Source organism: Dasypus novemcinctus, chromosome 15, assembly GCF_030445035.2.
Source record: "Dasypus novemcinctus isolate mDasNov1 chromosome 15, mDasNov1.1.hap2, whole genome shotgun sequence".
Taxonomy (NCBI): Eukaryota; Metazoa; Chordata; class Mammalia; order Cingulata; family Dasypodidae; genus Dasypus; species Dasypus novemcinctus.
In genome coordinates this window covers 48,110,604-48,129,249 of record NC_080687.1, presented here as the reverse complement: position 1 = coordinate 48,129,249, position 18,646 = coordinate 48,110,604, and positions in this window count along the sequence as shown.

Genomic DNA, 18,646 nt, shown 5'->3' with positions numbered 1-18,646 from the left:
CTGTCGATTCTTCCTTGACATTTAATACTCAGTTCCTCTTAAGGTTCTCCAGAACACTTTCTACATATCAGCTTTTATTTTTCTATACCATTTTCTCTTATTTTTTCCCATTTCTCAAACACTTGGTCTTGTCAAGAGACTATTGCCACCATCTTAATAGTCATGCTTTAAAATGACAGGCCACTGAATAAAGAAGAAAATAAACAAAATGGAACAACTGCTAACTAAAAATTTCACCTGGTTCATACCTGATTTTTCAGTCTTATCTTAGAAGGTATTAGAATGCTTCTGTGTCTTATTGGGAGTTGATGAACAGGTTTTTTACTTACAGAAATTTTATCCACAGAAGCAAGTTCTAGCTTAGCTCTACCCAGTTTATATTTTTCTCTCCTTTAGTTTCCCAGCTGCTAAAGCAAATACCACACAATGGGTTTGTTTAAACAATGGGCATTTACTATTTCACAGTTTTAAGACTAGGTGGCTGTCAGCAAGACAATGCCTTTTTCCTGAAGACTGCATATTGTGATCCTTGATCCTTGGCTTTCCGTCATATGGCAACGTACATGGCACTGTCTTCTCTTTCGCTTCTGGGTTCTACTGAATTCTAGCTTCTGGCTGTTCCTGGTGATTTCTCTCTCTTTCTGACTTTCATACTGCTTATTAAGGATCCAGTAATCTGGATTAAAATCCAACCAGATTCAGTGGGGCCACAACTTAATTGAAGTAACATCTTGAAAAGAATTTATTTACAATGTGTCCAAACTCACCTGAATGCAGACCAAAATCAAGAACATGTCCAAATGGTGTGCACAATTCAATCCACCACATTTGCCTGTAGAAAGATAGCAAAAGAAAAACAAGTGTCCCAATTTCCTCCAAATTGTGGCTATTTCAATATCTCATCCTTCTCTCTTTCCTCCTTTATTTGTGAAGACATGATTAATGCATGCCTACTTTGATTTTCTTGCCTCTTGCTTGTGTTCATCAAAGATGGAGGCTGTTGTAGGATAATTGGAAATGTCAAGAACCTATAGAACAAGTTCTCATTGCCTCTGTGGTACTTTCTCTTCACTTACAAGCTCTAATTAAAAAAATAAATGGAATGAAAGAGAGAAATGTAGGCATAAATATTGATTCTTTTTATTTACATTTTCATAACACTAACAACCTTTAAAAACTCTTCAAAGACTTCTGTATACAATGTATAAGGACACATTCTAATTTTCATTGATCATGGGGGAAAATTTTCATTTAAGAATTCAAAATAATTAAGGAAATGTAAGGTGATATCAGCCAGGGTTCTTAAAAAGAAAACCTATTTTAAGTAGCAAAGCAGAATGTATTTAAGTCTCTTAACTCTCTGAAATTCGAGGGCCAGAAAACTGGGCTTGGAGGTTACACAGTCAGAATGGACACCCAAAACATACAAGTATAGTTTTTGCTGTGGTGCACTGTTCAAATCTTCCTCTCAGAACCAAATGCCAGCAGTGTTGAATGCTGAAGCCTCAAAGATGAGTCTTTCCTATGGAATTGCCCTCAGTTAAAGGGAGTTCCCTCACAGTCCTCAGAATTAACCTATATCCAGTGCATGGTTATGGTACAGAGCAAAACCTGGCCCTCTTTTCTCAATTCAGAAAAATTTGAATTGCCATCAATCACATTCCCTGAGGAATCAATGGGATGTTCTGGGGTTTTGCTACAATTTCACTGCAGTTCAGCTTTTTGTGTCCAATCCTGTGCCTTTCACTCCCTTACAGTGTAGATCCTGAAAGTACTCCCCAGTAAATTTCTGCTATTTCTCTGCCTCAGAATCTGTTTGCTAGGGAATCCCACTTAGATCCTGAGGCATTATACCACCACAGACCCCTGTGATGTTATGTTGAGACATGAAGGCTGGTATCATCATCACTGAACAGTGAATTCTAAAACCTCTGCCACTGATATGCCAGAAAGCCAAAATCTTCACTAAAATTAAAAAAAAAAAATTACACGTCACTTATATCTCCACATTGCTAACTTTGAAGTGAAAATGTGAAAATCTCTACCAAGATTTTAGGGATTTTTTCCATCCATTTCCTTTCATAGGCATTGATAACTTACATGGTTTATAGTCTGCTAATTTCTTTAAGTACATTTCCCTTTACTGGAAAATTTGTTATGTACAAATCCTTCTTCTCCAAGGTATAAGGCAGGACCTTGGTTCCCAATCTCCCTTGCAGCTAAAGGCACAGACTTATGGTATATGTAACATTAGTTGCAGGTAACCAAATAAAAATTTTTAAAGGCACAAGTATAGAACAACTTTCAATTTACATTTATGCTCAAATTAGATTTTTTAAAATAAATCTAATTTATAAAGATGAGATTCCTATCTATTTTATATTGGGTTATATTAACTATGATTTTGATTAAATAATATTTGATCATTACTTGTCTGAATTCCTGTATGCAAGGAAAACCTACATAAGAGAACTCCTACCTGTGATGTATTTGTATAGTATTCATTAAAACAATTACTATAGAAATGAAAGTATTCATACTGGAGCAAGGTAGGCCTGTAAATCCATCTGATATTTAAATTCATTTCCTTTTGCAAATAAGATATATTAAATTTCAATTATGTGTCAGTTATAGAGTTCCCTAGATTATCTTAATTGAGACAAACTATAATGCTTTAGATTTTGTTTTGTGGTCTAAATAAAATATTATTGCACAAAACCACAGGTATTTTTCACAGGAACTACCTCCCAAGGATTAATAGTAATTATGTAGTACCAAGGAAATTTCAAGAAATGAGATTTGTTAAGAGTTCTTACAGAAATTGTTAACCAAATATGATTAAGTAAAATAAAAATTCTTCACGAGTTTATTCTTTGGTATAATAATATATAATATTTCTCCATTCTAGAAATCCTTATAATGTGGTTGAATTTAATGAGTTAAACTTCAGGTGAGGCAACAATGTATACAGTCTTCAGTTTCGTAGTTAACAGAATATAAAATTCTTTCAGGATACAAGGAGAAACCATCACCCTTTATACAATAAATGATGACAAATTTACTAAGCAAAACAAGACTGGCTGGAGGCAACATTGGAGGATATTCAACATCTGTCTGTGGCATGTCTCCAATTCATTTTTCTCTCATCTGCTCCAGCCATCTTGGTCAAAAGACTCTTTCCAGCTCTACGCTTAATCATGTTCATGCTTCTGAGTACATTCTGACTATGGGAAACCATAATTATTTCCAAGAAACTGTCTTGTGTCTTTACTTCTTATCCAAAAGCCCATACCCAAGATATGTGTTATGTAGTATGGATTTCTGGGCTCCCTCATTGTTCCCTTATAGCCATATAGCAGGTGGGGCCCAATTTTATCTCTGAAACAAAGCATCCTTTCCCTTCAAGTTATCTCATTTCTCAGGACTGAGGGTCTGTGTACATTACCCTATTCCCCAGCTCTTGCTTTTCCCTATCACATGAATTAGTCTGCTTACTGACAGAAGCCTAGCTCTCAATTATTTTGTTTCCAACTTACTATTCTCTACTGAGAATATTTTAGAGTAGTTATATATTGAAACATTGCAATAGTGATATTTTATAAAATACCTTATTTAACCATTACAATTTTACTATAATTTATTAATTTTGTTTTATGAGACAGATAAGGAATGCCCTCAGAGAAATCAAGTAAGTTATCCAATGGTTTATAATGTTCAAGTTTGGATTAAAAAAATAAATCATGTGGGAAGCTCAACTGCCTACTACATGGGAGAACCAGGGTTCAAACCCAGGGCCTCCTGACCCATATGGTGAGCTGGCCCACACGCAGTGCTGATGCACAGAAGGAGTGCCATGCCACGCAGGGGTGTCCGTTGCGTAGGGGAGCCCCACATACAAGGAGTGTGCCCTGTAAGAAGAGCTGCCCCACATAAAATTTTAAAAAGTGCAGCCTGCCTGAGAGTTGCGCCACACACACACAGAGCTGACGTGGCAAGATGATGAAACAAAAAAAGAAATGCAGTTTCCCAGTGCTGCTGACAAGAATACAAGTGGACACAGAAGAACACACAGTGAATAGACACAGAGACCAGACAACTGGGCGGGGGGGGGGGGGGGGGGGGAGAGCAGGGGGGAGGAGAGAAATAAACAAAAAATAAATCTTTAAAAATAATAAATCATGTATTTCTGATTGCAAAACTATATTCTTAAAACATTCAGTTGTGCCATGATTACCTAGTCTTATCTTTCTGCCCTTTGACACAAATTGTTTTATTTTCAACTGAGATCACCATGGTTTTGGTTACTGTGACTAATAGGCAACCTCCATAGCATAACTATGCTACCCTAATCTTGGTAAACTTCAACCACTTCCCTAACACATCCCAGGACAAATCTTCCATCAGTTAGTACTCAAGGTAAGTGTATTTTCAATCCCAGTCTATGGTCACCCGGGAGCTTCTACAAAAAGTCAGGTGTTGCAGCCTAGAGTCTTCAGACATAAAATGTTGAGTCCTACATTTTGTCAGTTGTCTGTCCCACCTCACCCCTGCCCTCCTATTTCCTTTAACATCTTTATTCCCCAGGATGTAAACTCTCCCTTGCTATTCCTCCTTGCTTTTATCAGTTAAAAAAGAAACAATAATTTATATTAATTTTAATGAAATATTGCTTCACTAAGGATTAAGTATAATTTAACAGATTTTAAAATTGTTTTTAAACTTAAAAGCCTATACAGAAGTGAAAGAATGGTAACCCACTCATTTGTAAAACAGGACAAATTATTTTTCTTTTCACTTATATGACAGTTATTTTTCTTTTCATGATGATACATTTATAAAAAACATGAAAGCGTTCCTAAAATAAAAAATCTGCAGTCAGCTTTCAATCATCAGTAGGCAGCTTGCTCTCTGGTTTGTCTTAGTTTTCAAATTTATTGACAGGAACTGCTAAAAGATTTATTTTATTGGCAAAAATTTCTGAAAATGACCCAGAAAAGAAAAAGAATAAACAAAAGCTGTAGATAAGTATTCTACTTTGCTAGGATCCTGAAAGCAGACACCATAAAATGGGTTGGCTTTTAACTGTGGGAATTTATTGCTTACACATTTACAGTTTCAAGTCTGAGAAAAATGTCCAAATCAAGGCATCATGCTTGGGTAGTGCATTTTCCCTGAAGACCACCTGCCTTCTATTCTGAACTCCTCTGTCACATGGTAAAGCACATGGCAGTGTCTGCTGGACTCTCCCTTCTCTTCCAAGATTTGTTGCTTTCAGCTTCTCAATTCTATGGCTTTTTATTTTCTCTCTCTTGCTCTCTGTATTCATCCCATTTATACAGGAATCTAGTAAGAAGATTAAGACCCACCCTGGGCCAAGCTTTAACTGAAGTAACCTATTCAAAAGGTCCTTCATGTAACAGGAATGAATTAGCTTTAAGAACATGATTATCTGGGTACATACAGTTCCAAACCACTACTAAGTTAGCACTTAAGAGTATTTATAACAATCAAAAGGCCCAATCACTGACATGCTGTTTGCCCAATTGAAAAGGAAATTATTAAATCACCTATTGAATTCCACTGCATGGACATAAGACAGAGTACTATTTTGTGCATCAGACTACAGCATAAGACTCAGGACTTGTAAAGACTGTTTTGAACAATGGGATCATCTCTGGAGGAGTGTTTGATGACATTTTTGAAACATCTGTGATGAAATGGGTCACTCACCCAGACTTCATCCATTTTACCTCACTGGGGTTCAGCAGAGGAACTTTGAAGCAACCCAATGAATAGCGAACACTGACATTTTCTAAAAATATGACGTGAAAAAAGAAAGTTTCATCAAACTTCTTCAAATCATCTCAACTCAATAAATATTTTTGAAGATTCACTAATGTGCACTGTCTATGCTGCTTTTTAAATGTTCATCCCTGTCAGATCTATCCTTCACACTCCTGATAAAATAATCTTTTTCAAACACATGTCTTATAGGGTCATTTTACCACTTAAAATCCCCAGGATAGAATCCAAAAACTTTAGCAACACACAAAATGCCATTAATGAATTCATCTCTTCCATCTCTTCTCATATCTATTATTTAGCACCATGCACCTGACATGCAAAGCTATTTATATTTCTTCTGTGTCATGCTCATATGTGTTTTTCTGGGATGATTAGGCTATATCTTCTTCCTAGAAGGGTCATTCTGCCTTGATATGACAATATGTTAATTGGTAATTAAACAACTCACATGTTTTCTACATAGAATTTTCCATGATTTTTCAAATTTGCTTATGTTTTTGTGGGTTTTCTCCATGAGAATGTGAATTCTTAAAAAGTAGGGTGCTGTACAGTGCCTGATATTGATAGATACAGTTGTTGTTGTTTTTTAGGAGGTACCAGGGATAGAACCCAGAACCTCATACATGGGAAGCAGGTGCTCAACCACTTGAGCGAAATCTGTTCCTCTGTTGCTTGTTAGTAAATATTGGAAAGATCATAAATTTTCAAATCTATGTATTTATTTAATTACTTGATCAATTTTACCTATTTCAAGCAGCTGCCATTCTATCAGAGAAGCCCTTGGTATATCAAAGATTTGTATAGAAATTCTGTTTCAAGGGGATTAGAAAGAGAACACTTCTTAGTAAAAAGCTTTATACCTGTCTGAAAAAGCAAACAATGTGTGTGAAGCATGAGATAGATTACACAGAGAAGTTTTATACCTGTCAGAAAGAAGAGATTGATTAGCTTTCCAGATCTTCAGAGTAGAAGTTCATTATTTTCTTGGTTTCTAGTACAAAGGAGTACCCAAATTCAAATCCAAATAACAAAGGAATTCCATAAGCAAATACAAATTGCATTTGCATTGGCAGGGATTGCCTAGAAAGGATGCCAAGATATGCAGCCTGTCTCCCTATTCAGGTCTTTGAAAAAGCACAAAACCTAAGATTAAAGTGATTTTACAAAGTCAAAGAGCTGGTAGGTGACAGAACCTGAAATGTATCTCACCTCTGAAATTATAATTCATATGTATTTTACTATAATAAGGGCCTATAACATTATAAAGAATATACATCACAGTAAAGCACCCTTATTAGATATTTTTAGTAAAAGAAAAAAATTTATTGACCATCACTTAATTTTCAGCATCACTGTTAACCAAAATTAAGTTAGAGGATTTTTTTAAGTTCATGTTTCAGAACCTACTCTTTTCAAATGTTCTGTTTTTAATATTGAATATGTTTGACACCTTCATTTAAAACAGTTTTATATTTCATTCCCATGCATAGTCTGTTTGAAGACCAAGGTGAAAATACTGAATTTATTTTACAATGCTGAGTAAGGTTAGTAAATTACAAACAAAATTAATGAAGTAGGAATGAGTCATTCATTTTTGTACAAGAAAGCAGGATTATTTCAGGAGAAACAGAATTAAAAATACAAATCAGCAAAAATATAAGAAAGAAGATTTGAGAAAGGTAGAAGAAAATAGAAATGAATAAGGGCATTAAAATATTCAATACAGTTAATAAATATTAAGTATAGGGGCTAAAAATGAAAAGTATTGACATCATAAGATAAAGCATAAGAAATATTTTTATACATAAGAGGATAGTGAAAAATTCTAGAGCAATTATATGTTAAGGAGTGATAATTTCAAATGATAAAAAATAATGTTAAATGTTGTCACTACGTATATGACATGGTTGCTGAATCCCTGAAGGACTTTAATAAATTTTAGATGATCACTTATCTACCTGAAATTCAGATGAAAAGTAGGTTATAAGAAGAGGGCAAAGTGAATCATCTCTCACACATACTATAGAAACTGATAAAGGAATGAAGTCTATATGGCATAACATAGCAGAACAGAGCATAATATTAAAAATATGCAATATAAAATATGATAGTTCAAACTTATAAAGGAATGTGCATAGTAATACAGGTGATAGGATTTTATAAAAGAAAAAAGTCAGTAAACACATTTCTAGAATGCCCTTTAATGTTAATGCCTTCCTCTTATAATTAGTTATTAATATCTAAATATTTGTGGGTTTTTTCCCTCCATTTGTAATAATGCTATACTTGTGATTTAATTCTAACATGAAAATGACTTATAAAGTTCATATCATTCTATACTCTTTCCCATTTGGACTATCACTCTGATGATCCTCCTGTCCCTTCACCTTGCAAAATAATCAGCAATTTAAAAATAATTTTCCATCTTCCATTATAATTCCCCCCACTTTTGTAGTACTCATACTGATGTTTTAATGTAGTGATTCTTTTCCCATGATTTCTATGGCTACTGGTTTGTTACAAAGGCTGATAATTCATCTTTCTTACATTCCAATGAAGTTTAATAATATCCCTAATGGCAAGCAATTCCTCCTAATAGGAGAATGTTTTACTCACTGCACTCTAATATTGGATAATATTAAGAATCTTATTCATTGGAACTAATAATCTTTCATTTCTTTTGATTATGTTAAAAAGTTAATGAAAACTATATATTTTTAATATTGGAGTCAATGTCAGGTACCTCATAAATTCCCCAAATACAATGCATAAAATATTGAGTATACTTTAATATTGTAAGTATATTTTTGCAAGATCTACTTCATTTTTAAGTCAGGTTCTAAGTTTAAGGGCATGTAAAATTTTGTGACTCTTCAAATATTTAAGGTAACGTTTGTAATGTATGTAAAAATAAGTTCACATTAGATATTTAAATGTTTTTTTCCTTGTCAATATAAAAGTTACTCTATTTTTGTAAGGATGGATTCACTACTATTTGTATGATTTTTTATAATTTTCAACAGTTTTTAATTCTTATTCTAACTCTTCTGTATTGAAATTAAATAATTATTTACCAACTCTAGTACTAATTATAGGTTCAAATAGAAGGGCAAGATGAGTCATGTGTAGGGAGACCACAGCTGATTCCAACTCTCACACTGGGGAGCATAAATTCCAAAAGTAGGGCCCATTGGTAAGGGAACAAACTCCTGAGCTATCTGCCCTGACTATAGTTTCTGGATGTCTCAATAGCTCTCAGGAACCCTGCTATTTGGGGTATATCTACTTTGGTTATCAATGAGATCCTGATGAGATGTGCATATCTGGAATGATCTCCCCACTCACTTTGAAGTCTCTTAGCTATACAAACTCATTTGTCTTTACCTTTTCCGCCTTTTGGTCAAGGTCTTTTTTCCCCCCAGTTGCATTGCTTGTGGTACTTACTAGCAATTCTTCAGGTGCAAAGGAGGCTCATCCCCTGGCCCTGGGAGTCAATTCTCATGCTGGGGGGAAGTTATTGCTTTTATATGCTGAGTTTGACTTAGAGAGAGGTCACATTTGAACAACAAGGAGGTTACCAGTAGGTAACTCGTAGGCACCCTACAAAACTAGGCAAAGATTAAGTTTCAAGAGCAAAGGCTCCTAAGCATAGTTATTAGTATCAAGGGCCCCTAATTGGACCATCATCCTTCACTGGTCATTGACCCTGTACTTGGGGATTCTTGCTGTTCCGTTAGAGAATGTGGCAGAGCTTCCCAGGACAGGGATATGACATTATTCTGGTTATTGTGTGAATCTCCACCCACTGTGACAATGCTCCATGAACATTTGAATGCATTTATATGCCTTATATGTATATCCAGGTGAACTTTCTCCCATATAACCCCCATCATTGACACCCCACACCAATGATCCTCCCTTGCCACAGTTGTAACCCTTCTGTGATCCAAAATTCTTCAAAACTAAAGTCAGTAAAATAACCAAATGCAATTAATAAGAAAATGAAATAATGATAGTTTTAAACATAAGAGGTAAGATGCAGAAAATTTTTTAAAAACTGAGATTATATTGGGGCTGCCCATGTGCCAGCTGGGCCCTGTATCACAATGGAGTTGCGACACCTATTCTCCAGTTCATTGGACTCATCCAGAACAACTAACAAGGAGGAGATGATGGACAAACAACATACCAAGGAACCGAGAGTGTCTGCAACTACAAGTAAGGGAGTTCCATGTATCTGCTGTATGGGATCAAAGCACCTCCTCAATTAAAGGTGGATTGGGCATCATCATTACAGAGTTCTCAGTATTGGGGAATTAACTGTGGACTAAAGTAGACTCACTAGCCTCCTCTTGACATAGAGGTGCAATGGACACAACCAATCCAATGTCCACATAGAAGAGGTGGCATTGGATTGGGAAAAGTGGACATGGTGGCTGATGGGTATGGGGAAAGGCAGGAAGAGATGAGAGGTGGAGGCTTTGGGACATGGAGCTGCCCTGGATGGTGCTTCAGAGGCAATCACCGGACATTGTAAATCCTCACAGGGCCCACTGGATGGAATGGAGGAGAGTATGGGCCATGGTGTGGACCATTGACTATGAGGTGCAGAGGTGCCCAAAGATGTACTTACCAAATCCAATGGATGTGTCATGATGATGGGAACGAGTGTTGCTGGGGGTGGGGGGGGGGGAGAGGTGGGGTGGGGGGGTGGGGTTGAATGGGACCTCACATATATATTTTTAATGTAATATTATTACAAAGTCAATAAAAATAAAAATAAAAAAAATAAAAAAAATAAAGTAGACTCACTAGAATTCTACTATAGAGTTATTGTGATTCTAGCAATGGAAGAAGTATTACTGATGTGGAAGCAGTGGCCACTGGAGGTTATGGGGGAAGAGACAGGAAAAAACGGTGTAATATAGAGGCATTTTGGATTTGGAAATCATCCTGAGTGACATTACAATGACAGATATAGACCATTATATATCCTGCCATAATCTACAGATTTGAGTGGGAGAGATTGTAAACTACAGTGTAAATTATAATCCTTGCTTAGTGGCAATGCTCCAAAATGTGTTTTGTTTATTTTTAAAGATTTATTTCTCTCCCGTTCCCACCCCCCCCCGCCCTGTGTCTATTTGCTGTGTCTTCTTCTTTGTCTGCTTCTGTTGTTGTCAGAGGCACAGGAATATGTGTTTCTTTTTTGCTGTGTCATCTTGTTGCATCAGTTCTCTGTGTGGGTGGTGCCATTCTTAGGCAGGCTGCACTTTCTCTCTCACTGGACAGCTCTCCTTATGGGGCGCTGCAATGAATGTACCACACTAATGAAAAGATACTGCTGATGTGGGAAAACATGGGAAATGTGGCATATGGGAATCCCCTATATTCTATGTAATATTTATGTAATCTAAGTATGTTTTAAAAAATTAAAAAACTTAAAAAAAAAGAATAATGCTCTATTGTATGGATGTATGTTTATCCATTCACCTATTGCAGGAAATCTTGGTTAGTTCCAGTTTGGGGAATTTATAACTAAAGCTGCTAGACACATAAAATTAAAAAAAAAAGGAAATCAAATAATGAAAAATTTGTAAATGATAACTTCACCAAGGTCATTAAGAAATTTGGTCTTTTGGAATGAAGTGTTTTCACTTCCAGGGGAAGGGATTAAAAATTAACATGTTCATAAGAATGTAACACACAGATTTTCTCCCAAAATTTGAATTAATAGGGGTATTATAAATTACAAGATTTGAGCATATTCATGTTCATATCTAAGAAATTTATTCTATTTCTTATTGGATTTATTGTAAATGCAGGTGATTTTACATTTACTTTATAAAGAGACTTTTTTTTATGGAATACACTGACATTTTCCTTGATACTTAATCATCTTTCATATTATACTAAAAATTCTAGAGTCAGGTCTAACAGGACAGGAGTTTTTGGTGTGTTGGTTCACTGCCAAGTCAACAACACTTAGAAGAGGGCTTGGCATTCAACTAAAGCTCAAAAACAATTTGTAGAATGAATATTTAAAAATGAATGAATTGGTAGATACTGATTTACAAAAAATAATAGCCACATACAATTTAGTTTTAAAAATTTCATTTTATCTATCACAAGCAAAATGCATGGTAACTTCCCTCAAAGACCTTACTTCATATCTTTCATTGAGTTCTAAATTCTTAAAATCTTTGAACATACATATACATGAAGACTCCAATATTTACTTTCCTAATAGTCACTGATATTCATTTAAGAGGTTTAAACAAAGATTAAACCACACCGATTCAGTCTATATACCATAATCAATCATAATTCTGATCTGCTTTTACCAGAAATTTAAAACCAGTAACAACCCTACTCCCTGAGTATCTAAAGCCATGTAGCAAATTTTAGTGCTCTTCTTCCTTCCACAGACACAGTTTCCATGTTATTTCACATGTGCTCAGTGCTACAGTCTTTCTTCCAATGGTTACCTTCCCTTGAAATGTTTTCTCTCCTCTGTCTGGATCCTTATTCTCCATTATAAACAAAATACTATAAATCTTTTTTTCTCAAAACATGTTCCCTTTATCTGATTGCCTTCCAAGTACATTCTGTACCTTGGATTCTTGAAGTGGAGCAATCTTCAATTTTAGAAATGTTTATACTAGGTCATGTGATGAAAGTAAGGTGTTGGCTACTATTAGGTTATTTGTAATTGCAACTCCAAGGAGGGAGATTTTGCATTTGAGTTACTATGGGACTGAGAAAGTGACACAAAAGATACCCCTGAAAACATCCTTTATCACTATTAATTCTTCAGATTCAGATTTTTATCAATTGACTTTCTTGACTTATTGCTCTTTAAGTGTGCTTCACGGTTGCTAATCATTTTCCTGGGAATTCGCTTCAGCTCTTTCTTAGATTACAGGAAAAGAGGATCACTGCAGTTATATCAACAAGAGTGACTTTAAGAATAGGGTTTGGTTACACAAGGCTGAAAAGGCAACCAAACAGAAATTAGGCAACTATCATTTAGCAACATACTAAAACCTCTGCTATTCCTTTTGTTGATGAGATGAGAGGTAATTTTTCGCGAGCCCAGAAACCAAACCTGTGTCCACAAGCATCTACAAACTCAATGAGAATGAGTGAGAAGGGTTTCCCTATGGAAGATACCACTTTGGACAAGGCAAGAGAGAAATAATTGGCTTCTTAGTCTTCCTGTCCTCCTCTTCCTCCAAGGGTTTCCATTGCCCCCACCTTCTAGGAAGTCAGTTTTCATGGAAAACTTGTAAATTGTAGATCGCTACAATATAGAGCAAATTAGAAAAGGGACAGGGAGATCTGAGAGCAAACTGACAAATGAACAGCACAAAAGGTTTGCAAGATAATGAATGTTTATTTCTTCTTCTTATCTTTTTTTTCCCCCTTTTCTTGCTCTTAATACTTTGGTTCTAGTTCCCATTTCGATATTGGATGGAAATTGTGACAATAGACATTCATGTCTTGATTTTTATTTTAAAAGGAATGATTTGAAAATTTCCTTACTAATAATGGGGTGGATTGTAGGGCTTTTTGCAGATAATTTATGGGAGTTACTTCAGTTTCTAGTTTGCTTGGTATATGTATCATAAATGATCACTGAATGCTTATATTTTACATGGTTTTCATTCATCAGTACAGATGATTCTAAATATTCCCTTTACTCAGCAAATGTAGTACATAATATTTATATATTTTCTATTGCTAAATCACCCTTTCATGTTTAGGATAAAATAAATCAGTTAATATAATATCACTTATATATTACTGAACTTAATGCTAATTGCTAATGCTTTTAAAATTTTTTCATCTACTTATTGGTTGGCATTTTTTTTTTTGTATCTATGCTTAGTATGATACTAAGTTTAATGAATGAACAGGATGAGAGGCATAACATTCCTGATAAGTATATGTCTACTTTTACTTAATTTTTGAATGATCTGTTCACTGAATGTTTTGTAGAAATATACTATAGGGAAACGGACTTTGGCCCAGTGGTTAGGGCGTCCATCTACCATATGGGAGGTCCGCGGTTCAAGCCCCGGGCCTCCTTGACCCGTGTGGAGCTGGCCCATGCGCAGTGCTGATGCGTGCAAGGAGTGCCCTGCCACACAGGGGTGTCCCCCGCGTAGGGGAGCCCCACGTGCAAGGAGTGCACCCATAAGGAGAGCCGCCCAGCGCGGAGGGAGCAGCCTGCCGAGGAATGGCGCCGCCCACACTTCCCGTGCCGCTGACAACAACAGAAGCGGACAAAGAAACAAGATGCAGCAAAAAGACACAGAAAACAGACAACCAGGGGAGGGGAGGGGAGGGGAATTAAATAAATAAAAATAAATCTTTAAAAAAAAAAAAAAGAAATATACTATAAAACCTTGTGGTGTTAATGGTTTCTTTTTTACTACTATTTCAATTGTCTGAATAATTATATCTTTATTCAGGATTTCTATTTCTTATTGAGTTGGCTCTGGTAAGATTTATTTTTTTGTAAATTTGCATAGTAATGCCTATGGTTTATATTTATTCGATTAAAATTGCAATAATATGCCTTCCTTTTCTTTCTAATCATTTCTATCTTCATTAAATCCATTTTTTCTTTACTTTTTTTCTTTATCAGCCTGAATAGAGATTAATGAAATTCATCAGTAATTTCAAAAGAACTTTTTGATTTATTGATCCTCTTTAATTATTCATTTTCCATACCATTTATCTGTTCTTAGTATTAGTACTGATTGTATTCTACAGTCACTGGTATTATAATTATTAAACTTCTTTTTTTCCTAAATTCATTAAAGTTCAACTTTCTTTTCCAATTTATTAACTTAAAGCTTTAACTTTGCCTTTATGTAAAATATTTACTGCATCTCTCCATTTTGGATATATAATATTTTATTATATTTTAGGTCTAAGATGCATGGATTTATTCATTATGTAGCACTTCCTAATAGAATTTTATACAAAGATGGAAATATATACTTTTCACTGTCCATTATGATAATCCCTAGCCATATGTGGCAATGGAAGACTTAAAATGTATCCAGTGCACTGAAAATCTGAATTTTTAAGTATATTTACTTTATTTAAATTTAAATAGCCGTTCATTGGATGCCTCAGTATAAGAGATAAATGAGGCATTAGATTATAGAGGATGGTTATACAACAGATGCATTTTAAAGTGTAAGTTTTTTCATAATGGTTGTATAGTCTAGGCATAGATAGATTCTAGTGGAAAATAAAAGCTTGATGATTCAAGAGAGAGAAAATTATTGGAATTATGTCCTTGAGTAGATCAAATATGAATGTGTAAGGGATACCATATAGAGTGGGGAGCCTAAACATCAGATAGGAGTCTAAACATTCATTCACAGTAAAGGAAATGAAGTAGTTTGTGAGTACAAATGCAGATGATGATAGAAGTTCACAGCCATTTGAATATCCTTCTCCCTTTCTGAGTTATTGACTAATCCTTGTATTAATGAAATTCACAATATTCCCAGCTAAAAACTAAATATTGTAGTCATTCATACATTGAAAGTAAACTGTAACACATAAAAACAATAATTTCTCCCTTATTCATTCTTCTGTACACTCCCTAGAATGAGGAGGAGCGGATGAACTTCCACCAGCAACCTTGCATCTCTGTTGTATTGAGAATAAAAGCCAATTACTATGAGAGTCTAATAAGCATGGAGTCACCAGGACCACCAGAGGTGGACATCGTCCTCCAGATTGTTGATACAATGTTTTGTTTTTTAGTGTTTACTAAACACAATTCCCAAAGAGACATAATTCCAAAGGGAAAAATTGCCAGGAACACAAATTAAATTGTGGCTGAACAATAGAGATGAAGAGGTAGTTATAGATATTACATATGGTACAAGCTAGAATTGGTATTAAGAAATAATAATAATAGGCATTTGGTTAAATCATTACCTGATGTGCATTTGAAAGTAGACTACATGTATACTGAGATGGTAAGACTGAAGAAAATGGTAGGAAATATACAGAACATTCCATGTGGTGGATCTTTCTTGCTGTTTTTAGAAAAGACCTGTAAGAAAAAGATTAATTCAGAATAAAACTATCCAGGATAAAGCAAAGCTGAAAGAAAATACTCTTTACCAAAGGGAGATGCTCTTTGCCTGTGCCCTGCAATCAAGTTTCACTGAGAGTCTTGTAACTTAGAGCTGTCACAAAGAAAACAATCAACTGCTACTGCTTTTGTAGCCCAAACTGAAATTCTTAAAGCAGTGCTTGTAGTAAGGCAGGAGATAAGACTGTATTCACCAGACATTGTTAGGCTTCTTCCACAGATAATCTTGAAAGGTATTGAGATTAAGCATACCACTGATGTTGATATTAAAAGTGTTGCATTTTAAAACTACATTTGTATATGGTCACAGATTAACTGCCATTTTAAAGCTTTGGAAGAGAAATGGAACCCAAGGGCCATTAAGGGAAACATGAGAAATTTTGAGCATAAAAACTATCTATGCAAGTTCTTGGTTGTAATTAGTCGCACAAGAAATTTTGCAGAAACAAAGAAACTGGAACCAAAGAATTTTAAGAAAATTTTTAAATTAAAATATTCAAAACCAGGCTGACTGTACAATCCTTAAAATAATCCCTGGGCCCTCAGAGCTATATTAGTCTTCGAAGGGTTCTGTGAAACCTCTGCAGTCACAGAAGGGCATCTTCCATAATGCTCACCTCAGAATGAGCCAGAGAAGATAAGGTATGATGAAGAAACACTTGTAGAGGAAAGCCAAGGGCCTCAAGACAGATGCATGCAGAGTGCAGAACCAGAGAGTATGTGAGGGCCTTATTCTACTGCGGGGCAAGGAATCTTAGTTAGTCCTCATAAATGGGTTCTGATAATTGTTCTGAGACAGTGCATGGTATGTGCTTTCTGCTCTTCACTTTTCTTAATTGGGAAGGTTTTGTATGTATGTGTGAGTGTGTGTGTGTGTGAGAGAGAGAGAGAAAGAGAGAGAAAGTGATTTTCCTTTTCCTTCTCTATTATTATGTATTAGGTGTGATGGGTCCAGATATATTATTTGGCAGTTTATATGTTCCTTCTCCTCAGAAAAGCAACATCTAGACCAGATGGGGAGAACCATGCCTTTAGAGACCCTGGATTTTGAATCAAGGTTTTAAGAAACAGATGACTATGAAAGAGATTACTTCCCATTCTCCCATCTTTCTTAGATATAGAAAGCCTTTGTTATCAGTACTGCCATGTGCCCAGGACCTCAGGAGGAAGTAGAGGAACTGAGGGAGGGATTCTAGAACATAACTTTAAAGGGCGTTGACTCAGCTGGAGATATATACTACTCCCTTTGCCCTTCTTTTTCTACCTGGAATTCAGATGTCATGATTGGAGCTCCAGTAGTCATTTGGTGCCCTTGAGTCAAACTTGAGGATTGAAGCTTTCCTTATGACTAGGAGAGCACAAAAGGAAAAGGAGTATTCTTCTGTGGTTATAGGAAGTGGCTATGGCATTCCTGGACTGTGTCCTATATACTGATTTTATGTGAGTTAAAAAATAAAGATAGAGCAAAAAATTGGTTCAAGCCAGTTTGGGGAGGTCTCTGTTACTGGAAGCCAATTTATTTTCCAAACTCATATAATGTAGTTCTATTTTGATGGCTTTTGTTGTACCAGTGAAACAAAAACCAACAACAACAGCAAAAACGAAAAAAACACAAAAAAGCTCTTCAGTTGAGAGTAGGCCATAAGAAGGAATGGGGGCTTGAAAAGAACATAGAGATATGAAATTGATCTTTAGGAAAATGGGAGAATAAATGGAATAAAAAATGTAATCAAAATGTCAAGCAGGATTAAAGGCCATCTGAGTTATGTCATGACTTATATTGAAGCTGCTTAGCAATTTTCCATATTTTTCACTTGCCATCATTATCTAGAGTAGACAGAAACTGAAATTAGCATCCTGCAGTTTTGTGACATAGAGAGGTACAAGATTGTGGCTCCTAAGAGTAGTTGTTCATGTTCTGTATGCATCACACTCAAGCATCCTAAGAGATTATATCTCATGGGATGGTCACTATTAATGCTATTGAGAAAACCCATTCTCCTTGTCTCTTACAAGTTTGTTGCTCCTCATGAGTGACCCATTCCAAGTCAAAGTTTTGGTTAGAGTAATTATGTGACAGTTCAATGGTTTATTTCTTTTTCCCTCAAAAAGAATAGAGACATAGAAAGTTCTTGTGTCATAATCATCTTCAATGCAAGTATTCATGCACAAATCATGACTTACAAAATGCTGGCATAGCATTTTCATTTAAGGATTGAAATATTTATGTTGCTATTGCTAGAGCAGTGATCTATTTTATAATGAAATTTCCTTCAGAAACACTAATGAAAGACTTCAGGGAGGGAAGCAGCTGTGGCTCAATCAGTTGGGCTCCTTTCTACCATATGGGAGGCCCTGGGTTTGCATTCCAGGGCCTCCTAGTGAAGACAAGCTGGCCCATGTGCCATGAAGAGCTGACAGCCTGTGCTCTGTGGAGAGCTGATGTAGCAAGATGACACAACAAAAGGAGACAGGCAGACACAGAAGAAAAGGCCTGTGAATGGACAGAGAACAGAGACCAAAAAACAAGCCATGGGGTGAGGGGGAGAATAAATAAATAAATAAATAAATAAATAAATAAATAAATCTTAACCAAAAAAAAGACTTCAGAGAAAAAAAACTTTTAATCTACTTGCCTGCTTTAGTTTTGCCTTATTTGGTTATGATGTTTTGACTTCAATGTTCAAAATTACATCTATTCCAAGTGGTATA